The sequence below is a fragment of the Hyposmocoma kahamanoa genome, unplaced genomic scaffold, assembly GCF_003589595.1.
Source record: "Hyposmocoma kahamanoa isolate Upper Pololo Valley unplaced genomic scaffold, ASM358959v1 102, whole genome shotgun sequence".
NCBI classification, from domain to species: domain Eukaryota; kingdom Metazoa; phylum Arthropoda; class Insecta; order Lepidoptera; family Cosmopterigidae; genus Hyposmocoma; species Hyposmocoma kahamanoa.
In genome coordinates, this window is record NW_020653337.1 from 9,955,177 (window position 1) to 9,974,307 (window position 19,131).

The window sequence follows — 19,131 nt, forward strand, 5'->3', positions numbered from 1 at the left end:
CGAATTGGAGCTATTAATTTAGTTCTCCAAAGAAGCTACCATATTGCTGCGGTATAGCTTCACATTCGTTTCTTGTAACAAAAAAATATTTCGATAAACACAAAATTTAAAATTTATTAAAATAAGACTTTCTGATGATACCAATAATATTACCACCACGGGTAATATTTTTGGTCCGGCTATCATTTTTATACTTCGAAACTGGACTACAAGGCATTTTTCTAGAATTTTAGAGAATTTTCACGAAAGAATGACACAACCATACCGTACCATACCGTACAAAGCGAAAATGACGGACTGTGCTCAGATAGATCTTTTGAGACCTATAGTTGGCACGCGTCAGACGTGAACTAACCACTTTTACCAGTGACTTACAATTATATGGACGTCGGGTCCGCGCTAAAAAGTGTCCGCACTTGTAAGGCGCTAAAATCGTATACAGAGCTCCAAACTCCGCTTTAGTCTTCATTTGTTCGACTGACAGCGCGATACTGCGATGACATTACAATTTAAATTTCGAATAGGTTGACTTGGGACATTTTTTTCGTGGTTTTCGTGGTCGTCCATTTATTTGTAAGTCAATGACTTCTACTGTATTTTTTGTTCTGTGAGATTCAGGTACTTTTACGTGTATAAATATCATTATTGGTCACAGAAGGATACAAAACTAGTGGAATGTATGATTTTAAGATTGATAAATATTTATCAATCTACCAACAACACTTACAACCACAAACTACTTATAACTTAGTTTTCAAAGCTTCTTTTATTGCTAATTCACAAATTCAACACGTAAAACCAAAAAAAAACAAATAGCAAATCCCACGTCAATCAAAAAAATATAAAAAATAATTTAAAATGCAGAAGAGTTTGCAACAGTCACAATAACATTCATAAATGTAACATTCTTGTAAAAAAAAAAGACCTTAAAAGTTTGTGGAATCACATCTACTTGCCATATTTTATTGAAATTGGTAAATGGAACGTGGGTGTAATCCAATAAAATGAATCCATCCCCTAATTTGTCACTCTTATAAATGGAATATTTTTAAATGGGACCTCTACTGAGGTACTTCCTTTCCAACAAAAAAGAATCCTCGAAATCGGTTCATAAATATCGTAGAACTCGCGTATTATACACACAACAAAATCACAGTCGAATTGAGAAATTCCTATTGAAGTCGGTTAAAAACAAAGCATTGCTACACATTATAGTTTTTCCCACCTTTTTTATTTATCAATGTTTCGAAACATATTGTCTGGCAATAACAGACAGCGCCACTATCGCTTTATAAGCAATCTTATAGTAGTTTCTTTTTACAAGCGTTAATAGATGTAGTCTGTCATATAGTTTCGAAGGATACTATAACAAAAATAGAATGTCTTTATGGCTTATAAGATACACTAACGGTTTTGACGTTTAAAGATTATGTGATGTAGTGATACCTACCTTTCAATTAATTGGACTAAGCACTTCTTAATATGGTGCTCTATTATTCATCCAATCATGTAACCTTTGTTTTTGTTTTAATATACATCCAAACGTGAAAGAGTAAACTTGTCTTTCATTTAAGTGCTCACTAATTACTACATGGCGACCCTGCCAGGATTGCCTCTCAATTAATTGAGAGGTAGGTATCACTACATCACACCAATTATCAGGACAGTTAATTAAACTAATCTTCTCAATACAGAGTACTAAAAAAACGGACCTCAAAAGTTCGTGGAATTACAATTATTTACCAAGTTTTATTAAAATCGATTACCGGAAAGTGCGCCATACGGGATTCATTCCCTAGTTTACCACCCTTAGAGGTGGAATGTATTTTTTAAATTTAAATGGGACCACTGGTGAGGCACCTTCTTGCCAACAAAAAAATAATTATCGAAATCCGTTTTCAAATAAAAGTTATAACGTAACATACATACAAAAAAATACAGTCGAATTAAGAACCTCTCCTTTTTTGAAGTTAGTTAACAACAACAAATCACATAAACAACTAATTAATATTTACTAAGCAACAGCGAGTGAATATTTATTATAAATGTACTAATACTCATCACTACATAACATAAACAGAGAAACAAGATACTACTTACTATACTAGCTTTTTGGAAATGAAAAAAAATACTGATTGTGCACGTGCAGTTAGATTTTTCTAATTGTTATTGTTTAAAAGTTTCAAGTCCGTAAGTAAATGTTTAAATAAAAAAAAATAAAATCCTTACAGAAAAAGGTATCACTGGGCTCGTCCGGGATTTGAACCCGGGACCTCTCGCACCCTAAGCGAAAATCATACCCCTAGACCAACGAGCCGGTTAGTTACATTGACGAAATTAAATATAGCAACATGGTGATAATTTAGACGCATTAGTGAAAGGAGTGTTTATATTCACTATTCTATTTTAAAATACGAGTAACGTAACCGCAAGTTATCTATACGAGCTCCAAACTCACACACAGCAAAATCCGTACCTTATTCTAGTGAAAGTTATCGTCTCACAGAATCAGACGTTCTTATATAAGAACCGCGCCGCTTCGAATATGTAGTCATAAGCGCTATCACGTCGTAGATAAGAAACGTTTCATATAATATATCGAACGGAGTGATCTGTATGATCTGGATGGATAGACGATTTTCCTCCAAAAAGCAACTTTTATACAGAAATTGAGAGAATTATGTTGTTTTTAACCGAATTCAAAAAAGGAGGAGTTTCTCAATTTGACTGTATATTTTTTGTATGTATGTTACGCTATAACTCCGGCATTTGTAAACCGATTTTGGTGATTCTGTCTTATTTGGAACTCTGTCCGATACCTTAGAATGCCTAATTTGCCACCCTTTCTCCAAGAGTGGCAAATTAGAGGATGGATGACTTTTGAGGTCGGTTTTTTAGTACGCTGTACTGAGATTATTAACTTCAGCTGTCATCATATTATTTTTCTTGTCGTACCTATCGATGGCATACATTATATTCTAGCGGCCCGGAACTTAGCCGCGCTGATCACGCCACAAGTAACCGCCATGCTGAACTGTGCACGGGATGTGTTTGCCATCATGGTGAAAGAATTTGCCTATGTAAGGTACTCGCCGATTGTTGCTTTGGGCGCACCAGAAGTACTAGGAAACTAGCGGCCCGCGAGGGCTTTCTTTGTATCTGGTGACAAATTGGGAGTTGAAATTCATATTTCAGTAAAGAATTCTCTTTGTTTGACTTTGAGTAGGAATGGCGGCCATTTTGTTTTGCGTTTTTTTTTCATTCATTTTTGATTGCAAATTATTATTAAACACCCATAGAGATCCCCCATGCCGATTTTCAACTGAATTAGAGCAAAATTTCCATATGCCGCCAAAAAGTTTGCATGGCAGCTATATTAAAAAATGGCGAAAAATAAATTTTGACAGCAAGTTATTATTAAACACCCATAGAGACCCCCACATGCCGATTTTTAATCGAATTAGAGCATATTTTTATCTGCCACCAAAAAACACTTCTATGGCAGCCATATTGAAAAATGGCGATAAACTAATGTTGATCACAAATTATTATCAAGCACTCCTAGAAACTCCCACATGCCAACTTTCAAAGGGATCAGAATAATTTTTTTTCTACTGCCAACAAACGCTCGTATGGCGGCCATATTTCAAAATGGCGAAAAACCAATTTCAAGCAGAAATTATTATATGGCACTTCTAGAGGCCTCCATATGTCAATTTTCTGCTGAAACAGAGCGAGTCTCTTTCGGCAGCTATTTTTAACGGAAACAACACTTGTATGGCAGCCATGTTAAAAAATGGCCAAAAAAAACTTTAAACCCCAAATTATGATTACGGACTCCTAAAGAACCTCGCATGCCAATTTTCAGCTGCATCGAAGCAAGTTTTTCTTCGGCCGCCATTTTGGATTCGCCACCTTGAATTTTTTTCACACAGGCAGTTAACCACTACCACTACCTACTATTACCCTCTATGACATTCCTTCCAGCACTCCTACTTATCTCTAATAGTTTCCGTGATAGAAGGTTTCGAAATTTGTATGGCGGCCATCTTATTTATTTGAATTTCGAACATTTTTTACTTTCCGCAGAAATTGACCAAGGTGTATCTCATAAAAGTGCACAAATATCTCCCCCCAAAATGTATTATAGTTTTTGCAAGCCGTTGATCACTCGTTTACATTTTCCACAATCAGATCTTCTCATATTTGATTCTTTGCCTTGGAGCCTATCCGCGTACAACGGTACAAATATCTTTTTTCCACCATATCGGGAAGTATGCGTTCTATTTTTCTAATTGAGTCAGGATTTGTAGCTTTATATATATAATAATAATGTATATAAATTGTTACCTTTCTATTTTGTTATAACGCTGTACGAGAGAATTCAACTCAATTTATTTATAACTAGAGGGCTAGAAGCTCACCATGCTATCTTTATGACGTGCTCATTATTTTAAACTATTTATAAATTCTCGTTAAAACTAAATAGGTGGTTGCATATTTTCGCATTACTACAGAGCCTATTAAAATTATTTATTTGTTTTTGTTTTTCGCACGTGTGTCGGCCATCGCCCGTCGCTCCCACGACGGGCGATGGCCGAACGATTCCATTCCATTCGATTGAAAAAACAAAGGTTATATTAATAGTGATAGATATGTATAAACGTGGACACTAAAAAAGGCTGAAAGTGACCGCATTGACGCTTCCTATTTAATAATTTTTGAACTATTGTACAGTCATATACATGAGATATCTGACCCCCTAACATGCCCAAACCGACCTTTTGGTTCTGAGAGCCATCTTACGTATCGAACAAAGAAAAAATTAAAGCAATTTCAACATTATTCCGTAAGCTATACAGCGGAGTGTTGCTTGAAGATAATCAAAATATCTTTAAAACCAATACTAAATTTCGTCATTTAACTTCCAAGTAAATTGGACGAGCTTGTTGTATCGACTGCCAGTTACAATACCCGTGGTTCGATTCCACGAGTATTGTTTTTACAACATTGTTTCACTTTTTAATGTTAACGTTGACAAATCACAATATTTTTTCACTAGAAGTTGCCTAAGGTGGGTGGTAAGATATTATTGATAAAGCGTACGGTGGGTATGGATAGATTAACAAATCACGAAATCGCTCTGCAGTTTGCATACGATCGTGACTTCTGTGATTACGCATTGTTCCACGTTTCGTTCCTATTTGTATATTCAGTTTTAATTACTTTCAAGGTTTTAGTGACTTTCAAAGTTTTCTTTTTTGTTTTAATATGCCGCACTTAACGGAATTATTAAAATTAAAAATTATTTTTTAAGACTTAGACATTCCTTACACCTCTCCAGACGTTAAAAAAAAAACAATATCATATAGTCATAGCTAAACAACTTTTTATTTTTAAAGTGACTGGAACCACAGTTGACTCGAACCATGCTTGCCTCAATTTGCAAAGCAATTCTTATACCGTTTGGCCACGACGGCGTTACTAAAGCTGGTTGAAATTTGTGTTCTATATTTAAGTAAGAACCATACGTTAAAGATCAAATTTGCTTAAAAACTTTCTTAAAATGCCATTCACTAATAAGACGACCAGGGAGTCGTACCAAAATAAATTTTACGACTCACAGGTTAAAGATTAAGCTTGTTTAACAATTAGTCCACATTTTTGTGCTCAGAACCAAAAGATAGACAAAGTCGGCTTGGGGGGTCAGGTATCTTGTGTACATGACTGTGCACTGTATTCAGAATATGCTACATTTCGCACTCTTGGTGCAATAAAGCCTCATGTGATCATATGTCAAAAGTACTTTTATCACATTTTTTTTATGATACGAAACGACGGGACTAATAAGTCGTGCGCCTAGTCGTAAGCGCCACGCCTGTAAGTCTTAAGCGAGGAACACACTGACAGAGGGAGTGTGTCGGGCGCATGTTGGGTCGGGAGCACGGCGGGTGTAATTCCGTGTGTTTATAAGGACGACGACATACCACGAGCGGGCGCGGGACTGGTGTAGGTCGAGTCCCGCTCCCGCTCGTGGTGGTTCCCGACCCGATCCGCGCCCGACTCGTACCCGTCGTCACTGTGTTTCACGCTTTATAGCTCAAAATTCTAAAGCACTGCCACTACGTGCGTCACCTTGAGATATAAGTTGACAAGTCTCATGTGCCTGTTATTTCACCTGCACCCTTAGGCTCAACTCACACTGGCGCAGAGTAGAAGCGTCGCGACGCGTCATGTTTTTCGCCTATAGTATATTCATCTCTATTGTTAAGGTACAATTCTGTGTTATGCAAATATAGAGTCGCGCGTCGACACGCGTTACTTGGGCGTAGTGAGGCGTCAGACGCCAACCACGCTGTGATCCGGGCGCACAAATGCGAGCGTTGTCCCCAGGCGTTGTAGTTGAAAAACATGACGCTAGGCAATGCTTCGACTCTGCGCCAGTTACCTTTCAAAACCCGCTACATTACCGCTGAACGGCAGAAATAGGCAAGGTGGCAATACTTCCCTGGACGAACTCTTCCACAAGAAGCTCTACTGCTTCTGAAATAAATATAATGGTATAATAAAACCACATGTGTTCATACGTTAAAAGTGTGTTTATCACATGATATCATTTAAATAGTACAAACTACACGATACTGATTATGTATGTATGAAATAACTATCTTTGATCATACAAAAGTTATCGAGTTAATTTCGTTAGCAGAATCTTCGTTAAAGAATCTTTAAACATCTACCGTGAAAAGTTGATATTTAGCAGTTGTGGTCATATTGGATAATTATCAGGTTAATTTTCTCTACCTAATTTCGGTGGCATTTTTGTTCTTTAAATGTTCTTGGATATCGTAAAATATTATTTAATATCCGAGTGAAGAATAATATTTCAAGGTAGTTACCTTGAAATATTATTTAATATTTCACGATAATGCACTCGAATACGTAGGTAAATAACAAAAATTGCCACCGAAACCGATAAGAAAAAACTGAGGTAAAAATTATGCTATTAAACCTAGGGGGCGAATTATCGTCGCTTAGCAAACAATACTGCGCAAGTCATTTCGATTTGGAATAAGACCCTGAGCTGTGTATAAGTTTAAATAATCACGTGACAATATTGAATCGGTACATGATACGTCGGTTTTGCGTGCCAATAGCTTTTTTTAATCCAGCTTCACGATGACTGATTTCAGTATTTAAGATAGACATCTAAGGATCTTTAAACATTTATCCTCAGGTACGCAAAGTACTAAATAGAATTGATTCATCCTCTCAACTACTAAGCCCACTATTTTAAAAATACGTTACATACCAGAACATATAACAGAAGGGATAGTATACTTAACCTAATCATATTTTTTCAACTTTAAGCTGGGAAACAGTTGAATTCGTCACATAAGTTTTTGTATAAATTTTGTAACAGTAGCGCTCCGTGTAAAAGAGTTAGTACAGGGAAGTACCGCCATCTTACCTAAATCTGACGCCAAACAGTAATGTCGCATTCCGATTTTGAAGTGTAAGGGTGCTAGTGAAATTACAGGCGTATGGGATTTGTCAACTTATGTCCCCTGAAATATTTGCGATTTAAAGCTCTGAGTGGCACTGCAATTGTTATGGCTAGGCGTGTAGCTTACCATCAGCAGCGTGATTTATTCGTCCCATCACTTAATATCATAACAAAAAAGTATACCTATCAGGAATGTTACAAATTGCTTGTATACAAATATGTCGACACCGGCACACAAAATTATCAAACCTGGTGCACAAATCTTTCGTCATTGGAACATATATATGTCTTCTTCTATAAAAAATGTATAGAAGGTCCATATATTACTAATTAAATTTCTCTTTCAGCCTAAAGACTTGTAATGTCGTGGAAACTTTTGTATCCCAAAATATAACTATATGATTTTTCGTTACACTCTGTATAAGGGTTCTAAAAATAGTACGGTCTGACCAGTTAGAAATATACTAGTGACATTTTGTGCATACTATATAAGTTACTGTTGTCAACGCCGCCCCTCAAACCCATTGTTGTCGTTGGCTATTTGTAATTTAAATTTACTTACTTTATTGCTGTTTAAGAACGCAATTTGTTGCTAAATATAGCTTGGAAGAAGACACCGCGATTTATGTTCCACTTGCAATTCTACCAGCAACATGATTGTTCTCGTAAACCTTACAAGTACATCGTAATTCGTAAGCTACGCAGATAAATCCATTGTTTATTAATAACCGTGAAATATGAACTGGTAAACTTGTTATACCGAGTCGTTATACCAAAATATATATTCAGCTTTACGACTAGGAACTTTATCAAATGATCTATATTTTTTGAGGAGCCCATTAAGCGGGAAGTTTATAATTAACGAGCTTCCCCTCATGTCTTTTAATTTTATGCTACGCTAACTTTGGGCCAACAATGTTGAACGATTCAATTAATAAATGTATAGGTATTCGACCACTCTGTTTGCAGCTCTCACCTGAATAGTTTCACAAAAGGGAGCAATTAATTTCCTGAGTCTAGTCACGAAAATTTTTCATTTTAATTAAAGCCTCGGCCGGAGGATCGTCGGCTAATTAACCCATTAAAACACAGACACTTCTTTCATTTTGTCTTTTTTCGTGAAGCGTTCCTTCTTGAGATTTCCGAAATGAAAATAGGATCTGTGCGGTACGGCACTGCCGGAAACAGCTAGTCACGTACCGCTCTAATGATTCTCATGATTTTTCGTTCGCGATGTTCGTAGCATAAAATTTCTACAAAATGTCATAATATTATTATACACACTACACTTTTGGTCCGTTTCATATCGAGTCGGCGAAAGCAATTTCCGAAAACTTTATTATTACTACGATTTTTCTGAGGTAAAGACTTTAAATTCTAACCATCTGCGAAAATGAAGAAACTTGTTTAACGGAAAAGATTTTTTTAGTAAAAAAGTACGTAGTACTACTAGGAAAAGGTTAATGGAATTTATCGCAAATATATTTTTAGTATCGTAGTTATACGACCTACGGGCGTTTTAATTGTAATTTTTGGTAGCTATAATGAAATAAATCATATTTCCTCAAAGAACAAAGTAGGTGCCGATCCGCTCCTCGGTTAAAATACAAAATTCGGCACGGCGTCCTCACTTAATTAAGACATTAAAAAATTTCATCACTTAAAATTATTTTAGGGAACATGATGAAAAATTTCCTAAAAAATGTTCTAGTCAGCGTTTTCGTGAGCAATTTATGGAAAGTAAATATATTGCGAGTAAAAAAAATCCTGACACATTTATTTTAATTTAAATTAAAATGAAACCTCAAAAAAAACTTTTCTAACTATCTCTTCATATGGATTAGAATGCTCCATATTTTCAAAATCACTTACATTATTTCCATACAATTTTTATTACATATTTGTCTACTGAAGTCAATCCACGAATATTAATCTTTTAAATTATCGACTTCTATACTATCTTACGATTATACTAAAGGTACACGAAAACTCAATAGCATTACCTCACAATACATGCTGAAATTTGTTGCCTACAAAGCGTGTCAGCTTGGGTAAGGCTGCCTTTACAAAACGCTCAACTTCGTTTACCTTCATAATATTATGCTCACTCTTCGGATAGTAATAAAAACTACAAAATATTAATGTAGTAAATTAAAATTTGTTATTACGGTTATGTTGTTTGTATATCGTCAAGTTAATGTTTAAGGTAGTGAAACAAATAACAGCTCAGAACAATGGATTTTTAGTAGCTGTGGAGCTTCTTGTGATAGAGTTCGTACAGGGAACTACTGCCATCTTACCTATTTCTGTGCCAAGCAATAATGTGAGTATTAATGCGTTCCGGTTTTGAAAGATAAGGGTGCTGGTGAAATTACAGCCACATGGGACTTATGTCTCAGGATGACGGGCGCAGTGGCAGTCACATCTCTCACCTCTCATCTTTGCGATGTAAAGCTCTAAGTGGCACCGCAACTGTTATGGATTGACGTGTCGCTTACCACCAGACATACGACTTGTTCATCCCATACCTTGGTATCATAAAAAACTAATTTCAATAATGTGGCCACCTTATAAAATACATTCAATAAGTAAAGCGAAATTTTGATGCAGAATATTCAAAACGAGAATAAAATTCAGGTATATTAAGTTAGTCGCCATCTTCATTATTGCCTGTCTAGTGCAGCCAAACTACCTGTCTATGTTTAGTTCGGATTAATTATATTTCGGTGATATGAACTAGACGACAAGTAAAGACCATCCTCAAATTCGCGTATGCATTACCTACAATAATTAGCCTCGTAAAAACTAGTATAAGTATTCACTAAAATATTTTAAGTTATAGAATGGTCAGGAATACAAAAAAAAACAAGGGATTCTGATAATAAGACAAGCGAGCAAAACTGCGATCAAATCTGAATGACGGAGCAATTACGTGCATTCAGCTCGGGGCAACCAGCCGCGGCAAGTGCCCGGATTGGTTTCAATAAAAGCACAATCCTCCCCCATGTTTTTCTTTCATCACTCAACTCCTGAATGGTGTTATTCACCCGTTATACAACCGCTATAGAACTGTTATATGAGTGCTATGCGTCTTAATGAACTTGCCTTTTTTGTTTCAGGTAACATCGGAATAAAAACAGTATTGGTACTTTGGAAATGATATATCAAGGTGATTTGCATTCGTTTTATAGACCTGATTTGTTTTAGTGTTTAATGAACGTTTTCATATTTAAAAGTCTTTTAACGAATACGTACTTTTAAATTTTCACTAACAAACCTTTATAAAGATTTTATTCACAATTATTTAAGAACGGCTAATTATGAAAATATCATATTTAGTGTGTTATCGATGTACGTACAATGTACAACGTACAATGCGGCACTGGTACATCAGTCGCAATAAATATGCGTATGAATCTCTGAGTTAAATTCAGATTTTGAATTCACTATGGACACACTAAAATTCTGAGTAGCAATATACGACACACCAGAAGATTCTCTTCAGTCGTTACATCAATATGTGTGAAATCTTTGCTCTTTGTGACTCGCAACTACTTTTATTTATAATTGTCATAGTGATTAAATATCACGCATTTATGACGCACCAGATAAACGAAGTGGTAGCGATTGATCTAGAACCTATGGTGTCTCTGGCATTGAGCGAATTTAAATCAAAGCCGAGGCTCCGTTCACAACAACTGCGAGAAAAAGGTTCACAGTATCTAAATAAATGTATGATGGCAAGCAGATTTTATCCCAAACTAAGTAACAGATACCTCTAAATAGCAGCCAACATCCTTACATGACATAGTCTCTTTAACTCGCACCTCGACACCATGGTAGTGGGTTTAGCAATGACAGTGGCTCTTGTGCTTCCAGTGTCCGAAAAAAAGGCTTTGGTTGCTGTTGCTAGTAAACTTCCTGGAGGTGAAAGTAGTTCTACACCCGGTTGGGTTTTGTGAGTATTTTGCTTGTTGCGAAAGGAATCTGTTATACATATATTCTCATACATACCCACAGCACCTGAAAAAGAAAGGTGTTAATCGTTTCAGCTCCGTTTAAAAATTCTCGCATTGATTTAAATTAATTAAATCCACGTCAATGGCTTCACGTAAAAATTTGAAAACTATGCATTCGTAATTTGTACTGACGAACAAACTCATAGCTTAATCTCATTGCTTTATAAATTTATAGGCAGGAAATATTACTTCACATATCGAGTTTTTAGGTTTTCGCGATTCTTACACATCGGTTTAGTTCATATTTTCATTTCCTTAATTAATTCACACCGCAGAACAAGAATTTTAGTCTTGAAAAAAAGTAAGTTAATACTTAATACAATTATATAACTAAATAACTAACTACATTTATCCACTGATAAAGTAAACAAGATATACTTTAAGTATGAGATCTATCTACTGATCAACGTTCCCCATCATACATTACCCGGAAAGAAGTTAATTAAACCTCCGTTATGTTTTAAAACAAACTATAACATCAATGGCAGCAATTAGTGAAAGGTGGAATAGGTGGAAACTAAGTAACGGTTCCCATTTTCCCAGAGAGCATTAAAAAAGTACCTAAAAATAGTTAATGGAAAGCGGCATAACGACGGCAATATTCATTCGCTTACACGTTACAGGGTTGTTAAGCGCAGAATACACTCTAACTGATTGCATTCATCGAGTCGTTTGACGAACGAGCCCTTACCCTCTCGTGTTACAGCAAGGGGAGATTTAAATGACGCTTTTTTAAGATGAGTGATTCACATTACCCGTATATGTTTCATTGTCAATTAATTTAATGCATTAATCGCGTAAGCTTCACAAACAATATCAAAGTTAAACAATTTTAATAACAAAATCGACGCTCCATTATAGAAAGTGCGCAATAAATTTATCACACCGTGACAGGTCCATGAAGCCATTTCAATTCCCAAGAAATCGAAACAAAAGTAATTCATGATAAATATTACAAATGGTTCTATTTATAACAATGTTGCGAACTCCTTGCGTTTAGTAGGAAATATGACGTCGTGTCGAGACTGGATGCTTCTCGGTCGACTCATAATTACAATAATTGCAAAAGTTTTACACTACAGTTTTAACCGAGCTTTAGTACCATTCATTTGTATTTATGCAAAGCGCATAAACAACTCGTAATGATGTTTCTTTTATATTTTCTTTGTGAACATCTCGAGTCGCGGACTCCGGAGAGATTTGACAGAAAAATTCGTGGCTTCAGTTTACGACTGGTGCATAAATATGGTGTCGAAAGACGCAAAACTTCCGTCGGTTTCATGAACGCAGAACATCGTTGGGAGAGGACGGGTTCAGAAGTAAAATTTCCGCAAGAAATGCCGCTTAAAAAGTAATACCACCTCGTTGTTTGCGATAGACGATACGGTTACATGACCTATCCCCGAATATGGAATCTGGAAAGCCAACTATATTGCTTTGCTCCACAATTTTTTTGTATCTCGATCAACTCAACGTCTCAAATAATTATACTTTTTTATTAAAAAAACCCAACCTCAAACATTTCTGAAATTACATCTATTTTCTAAGTTGTATTGAAATCGATTAACGGAAAATGGGTGAAATACAATAAACCAGATTCATTCCCTCATTTGCCACCTTAGAAGTGGAATACATTATCCAAATTTCAAAAGGACCACAAATTCACAAACGTCGGAGTAAATTCGTAACGTTTAAAAAAAATGGACAGTCGAACTGTGAACCTCCTCCTTTTTTTGAAGTCGGTTAAAAATAGGTCACACTATAATATTGAGATGACGAGATGTAGATCAAACGCCTAACCAAATAAACGCTTAGAGAAATACGGAGACGAAAGCTACTAACTGGTGTTTATCTTAATACAAATCAGAATTTCCATTAAACTTTGCTGGTTTGTGTGCATATCACCGGAGATCACTATGAATTACGTCAACAGATCCAGTGTTACTCGATGCTCTGTCGGGTTGTCGTCTTGATGCTATATAGCTTGTAATACGAACCTCTGTTGACATCTACTTCCACGTTGTGCTACAGGATAATATGATGCCCGCATCAATTCAGTTAATGGAGTAGTAGTAATTAGCAATGTTAGTTCTATGCGTTACTGAACGTGTGGTAGATATGATAAGAAAAAATGAACAAGCGGTATCCGATATTTGAAATAGACACTGATACAAAAACAGTGTACCTCAAAAAGCCACTAAAACCACCATTTGTAAGCTAACAACTGATCGAACTAACAATTTAATGAACCCAAACACGATAGTTGTACTGCATATAGTTTAGAAGTTGAGAAGTCTGCAGACAGTCCTGGTTGCAGCATCAGGTCAAGGTTTTCAAATAATATACTAAATTTCTGGTGAAAGTGAAATAAATATTCATTTTATGACTGAGATATACTACAGTGATAATATCTAAAGATCTTTGAGCAACTGTTCGTCAAACTATCCCGATTAATTTAGCCTTGTAACAAAATCACATAACAGGCAAACTACTCATATTGGTTCTTTCACGCACCGCTAGATGGCATTGGCGTCGAAATCGCAAACTCTGCATCGCGGTGTTAAGATTTGCCCTCGCGGAATGACTACTGGCGGCGATGCGAACATGAATGGAATCCAACTTACTACACATCTAGCTCTGCTTCCTTATTGGAACTGCGCTTCAGAACGTAACACGTAGTTGTTACACCCTGAGCCGCTTCCTAATTGGAACGTGTGTATGAGTCCTCGACTACGTGCCAATAAGAGGTAGTCCTTTCTAGACATGGGGAATAGCGTTACATTTCTATTGCCGTCACAGTCGTTCCGGTTCCAAAAAGTTGTCACGACTATTACTTCCGTGACCTTATCACGCCTATAACTTACATCACGATATACGGTTTTAGCCACCGGCTTCTTTCTAATACTTATAGCTGTTTTTTATAGAATGATTTAAGTTTTTACTCCCTTTGTAATAAATTTCAATTCCATTCAAAAAGTTGATTTTGTATTTAATGTAATTTTGTTTGTTACTTATTTAATGCGAATCTTTAGATTGTTAAAAATAGCAATAAAGTGCAATGTAATTATATTTCTAGTAGAATACACAAAGTAGATTATACATAAATATAAAATATCAACTCTTCCCATAATAAAACAAATATACAAAAATATTTTACTTTGTTAATAAATAGGTTTATAGTAACTGCTGCAGATTTTTTCATCTGCCCTTTCTAGTAGTAATAAGCACCTACGACCCTTGTGAGTGAGCAAAGAAAGTCATCCTATCTGACTCCCATCGCCGAAATGGCCCGATTTGAAGAGAACTACAACGAGAGACGCGCTCAGTCACCACGGAACGGAGATCGGGCATTGTATCAAATACGTATGTCGTGATGTGAGTGACGCGGATAGCTATTGGAACGGAGGAACACCTACGTGACTTTGGAAAGTCTTTCCTTCGGAACGAGTCACGGTGATACTGTTTGATACTGGATGAGACGGCGGATCATCGTGATTTTTTCATCGTGACGTTATTTATCACCCATCTATAGTCCTTTCCCACTGTAACACCGACGTTGTACATACTACATATATATGTTGTCTATTAAAACCACCCTATTGGAAAAAAACCTGGTTTCCCTCTGTCACCCCAATAAGAACTTACTACAGCCTTCAAATAAAAAACCACTTTAAAATCAGTCCATCCTTTTGGGAACTACGATGTCGTAGAGAGACACAGATACACAGTTAAAAGCGTTTGCGAACTACATCCGATTGGTATTAGTTCCGAATCCGAGAAATGTCGGTCCGAAATCACAGTGATCATTTTATCTCTAGATATACACGCGATGTTCGTATTTTCTTGGTTCGAATCAGACTTAGTGCACAAGCGACATCCGAAGTGGGTGCGACTTTTCTAGATTTCTATAGTCTCGGATTTACGAATCGGATGCAATATGCAAACGTGCTAAAACTTCAAACTATTATGACACCCCACTTTTTGCATCAGTGGTTAAAAACCTTCAACATACAATATGTCAGCAACTTTGGTTACAGTATAAACACAAGTGGCTCCATTCGTATCACACATATGTTGATGACTCTACTGTGCAAGTGGTGCATCTTATTTTTATTAATATCAGCAAAATTATCCACAAAACCAAAAACAATCAACCATTCGACTTTAACGTGAATTGTATAAGTAGCATAAAATGAAAGGTTTCTTTACCTTACACATACATAGCACGACCAAGTAGTCGTAGTTGCTATTATAACAGTAAGGCTACTAACAGATTGACTGCATGTTTGCAGTTAATGCAAGAAGTGGTTATCAACTTTATGCAGTCGAGGTCCCGGAGAGCGACTTCACGCTTCACTCCATGCAGTCGAAACCGGCTACATGCAACCGAGATCGACTGAACGCAGTTTATGCGTGAAGTTATCAACTTCATGCAGTCGAAGTCTCGGCTGTATGAAGTTATTACGACTTCACGCATTAACTGCAAACATGCAGTAAATCTATTAGCAGTCTTACTAAACATTTGCTCGATGTTTCTGTCGATAATGTCGTTCAATGTGGTGTGTTTTGATGATCGATATACCTACAGATTTGCTCGATTTCAAGGTTAAAATCGAACAAAGTTTATAGGCACCTACGCCTAATTTAAATTCCACATTGTCATTCGACAAGAAATACGTTGTCGATCGTCTATTGTTAACACATCGATCGATTTTGACGATCCTTAAGAATGGAATTACACTTTAACGAAGAGGGCCCATGACGAAAGGCCGGTTGTCACCATATCCGAGAAATTAACTAGAAAATATAAAGCGACAGGAGTGTGGTTCTTAGCTACAAAATGTACATAATTAGAAAAGTTTTTACGAGCACCCCTCTACTGCCGTCGCCACCGCACTGCCGTCGCGTCACCGCCGGCGCCCGCGCTGTCACCGCCTGACACCGCCCCTATGTCCGGATGATGATTATAATTATTTACAAATTATATTTTCTGTTGACTTCATTTTTTACAACCGTTGTTCTTTTTTCATAATTATTTTTCTTTCTAATTAAGTTTACAGTCAACCACAGCGAAATTTTAACATGACATAATTTTAAATGAACTTTGATATTATTTGAAAAATTACCATGGGTCCTGTTAGACTTGTAAATTTTTTCTCGACTTTCTCACGTACCTTATTCGACGAAGTACAGAGTTTGTTGTTTAGGCACTTTAATGAAAGTTTTTCCATCTCGACAAAGTTGTTTACTCAAAGAGATTTCTTTGATTGCGTAACTTTCTTAATAACAATTTTAAATATTTTATTTCTACTATCGAATAATATTTTCCTTTGTTGTACGTCGGCGTATGAAAGCAGAATTAAGGACACATAACGCCTTACAAGCATGCCAGCAAGGCCGAAGAAGTTGGAGGTGGTATCATAAAAATAATTGCCGTTTTTGGCACGACATCGCGTCAACTACGGTTCCTTGCCCTAAATGGGGCGTAATTAGTAAAGTTTTTATTACTAACTGCGCGCCAAAGCTACGACACTCGATCGTATACCGCCGTTTGGCTCCGTACTCGCAACTATTCCGCTTTTAAATTGCGTTTGAAGTTATTATTTGAAAACATTGCAGTGTACAGTCTGCTTTGTCTCACTTCATGTAAATTTTGGCTTCGAAACAATTACCTATAAAACAAGATGCCTGACATTAAATCGTTAAAGATCCTACTACGAAAATCTTTACGAAACTACTAACGAAAACAAGTCTTGGTAGATCCATCAATATTTACAAAACTAATTCCCAATCTGCATTTTGCCACTGTATATTAAACGCCATTCGTCTTCTGCAATTCTGTGTTTGTTCCACGATGTAGGCCTCCGGTTCTTTTCATTGACAAAAATATCTCAGTCGCGGTCATCCTCGCCACACTTGGTTTAAAGAAAATGTCATTCAGAATTCAGAAGCTCTCATTTATAAGTAAATCGGCTCATCATACTTCCGTTCCCTTTTTCAAGACGTTTCTGCTTTGCTTTAACCTTGTTTGTTTTATACATTCGCAACTAAAACATATCAAAAGCCTTCAAATATTCTCTCAAAATATTAACGAGGTGGTATAAGTAATACCGTAAGCAGCGATTGCGTTTATTTTACCAGTGACTGGTATTCGAATTATATTTTAAAATTGAATTGAACATCAATTGAATACAATACAAAATACATGCGGAAATCTATCCACGCTCCACTGCGGCTTTGGTAAGTAATTTCGTTTTTTGTGAGTAAAATTATTTCCATGAAGATTTATTTTAAAAAATACAAAATTAATGAATAGCGCTAGAGAATGATGACATTAAGAAATTGTGTACCGTAAAAAAAATACATGTTCAACTTATTGACCTCAACGTGAAGACAATAATAAAAAAATGACCTGAACTACATCACTTTACTTATCATATAGAATACTTAAATACTTGGTCGCATTATGACTAACCTTAGTGGTTTAAAATGCGATTAGAAACATATTTGTGTATTTTGTCCTTTATACAATAAATAAATAAAAAAAAATAGAAAAAATACATAACCTTACACATACATATTATTATCTAACGTAAATAAAACATTTTTTGAAATAAAAAACGTTTTTTCTAAATAACTAAATTAACTCTATTGACCTTTTAAACACTAATTTTGCATCGGTATAGCATCGCATTTTTGACCGACTTCAAAAAAGGACGAGGTTCTCAATTCGACTGTTTTTTTTTTGTGTATGTTACTCGATAACTCCGGTATTTGTGAACCGATTTTCATGATTCTTTTTTTGTTGGAAAGAGGGCACCTCCATAGTGGTCCCATTTCATTTTGAAGAGAATCATCCACCTTTAAGGGTGGCTGATCACGTATGAACATTCATTTTTATAAAGAGCGCCTACGTTTTACTATTTTAATGGTTGGCTTTGCTATTCTCCAATTCAAGGCGTTTTTCTCTCAATATACCTTGAAAGGTGAGAACCGATTTTTATTATCTCCTGTGTCAACTCCTGTATAGTGGCGAACTAGGGGATATTTCAATAAAACTTGGCAAATAGATGTAATTCCACGTACTTTTGAGGTCGGTTTTTTTAGTACTCTGTACTGAGATTATCTAATTATGAGTTATGCGAATATGTCATTACTTACATAGTATAGTTACTAGTTATATTATAATTTAATGCTCATTAATCAAGTTAATGTGTGTCTGTCGATGAGGACCTATAATTGGCTCTCCATATTCTGTAAGATAGCCGTTGGTCTTCCAATGAGTTAAAACAAACTCAATTTGTATGTACTCAGATTAGAATTAGATCAATTTAATTAACCCGTTACAGGTAAATTGAAAGCTTTGCGAGCATAGTGACGCACCACAGCATTATAACATGTACATTGTACACATTTACATAATTGTAAACCTGATAACTTGCGATGACGTCATGAATCCGTCAGCAGTAACCTTTGCACCTGCACTGCGTTGCAATTTATTTACGATACTGCTGTAAACTGCGACCTGGCTTTGATTGTATTCTACGTGTGTTGCGAGTTGAGGAATATTGCATTTTACATTCAGGCGGAAAATAGAAGGAAGTG

General features: G+C 36.1%; 1 protein-coding gene and 1 non-coding gene across 2 annotated transcripts in view; one reads left to right on the forward strand and one right to left on the reverse strand.

The window, feature by feature from the left end:
• Nucleotides 1–19,131, forward strand: part of LOC113237481 (protein muscleblind) — a 392,439-nt gene that overhangs the window by 134,633 nt on the left and 238,675 nt on the right. The gene's annotated exons all lie outside the window — the stretch shown is intronic.
• Nucleotides 2,246–2,317, reverse strand: Trnap-agg. The gene has a single exon. It is a non-coding gene; the product is annotated as a tRNA-Pro (tRNA).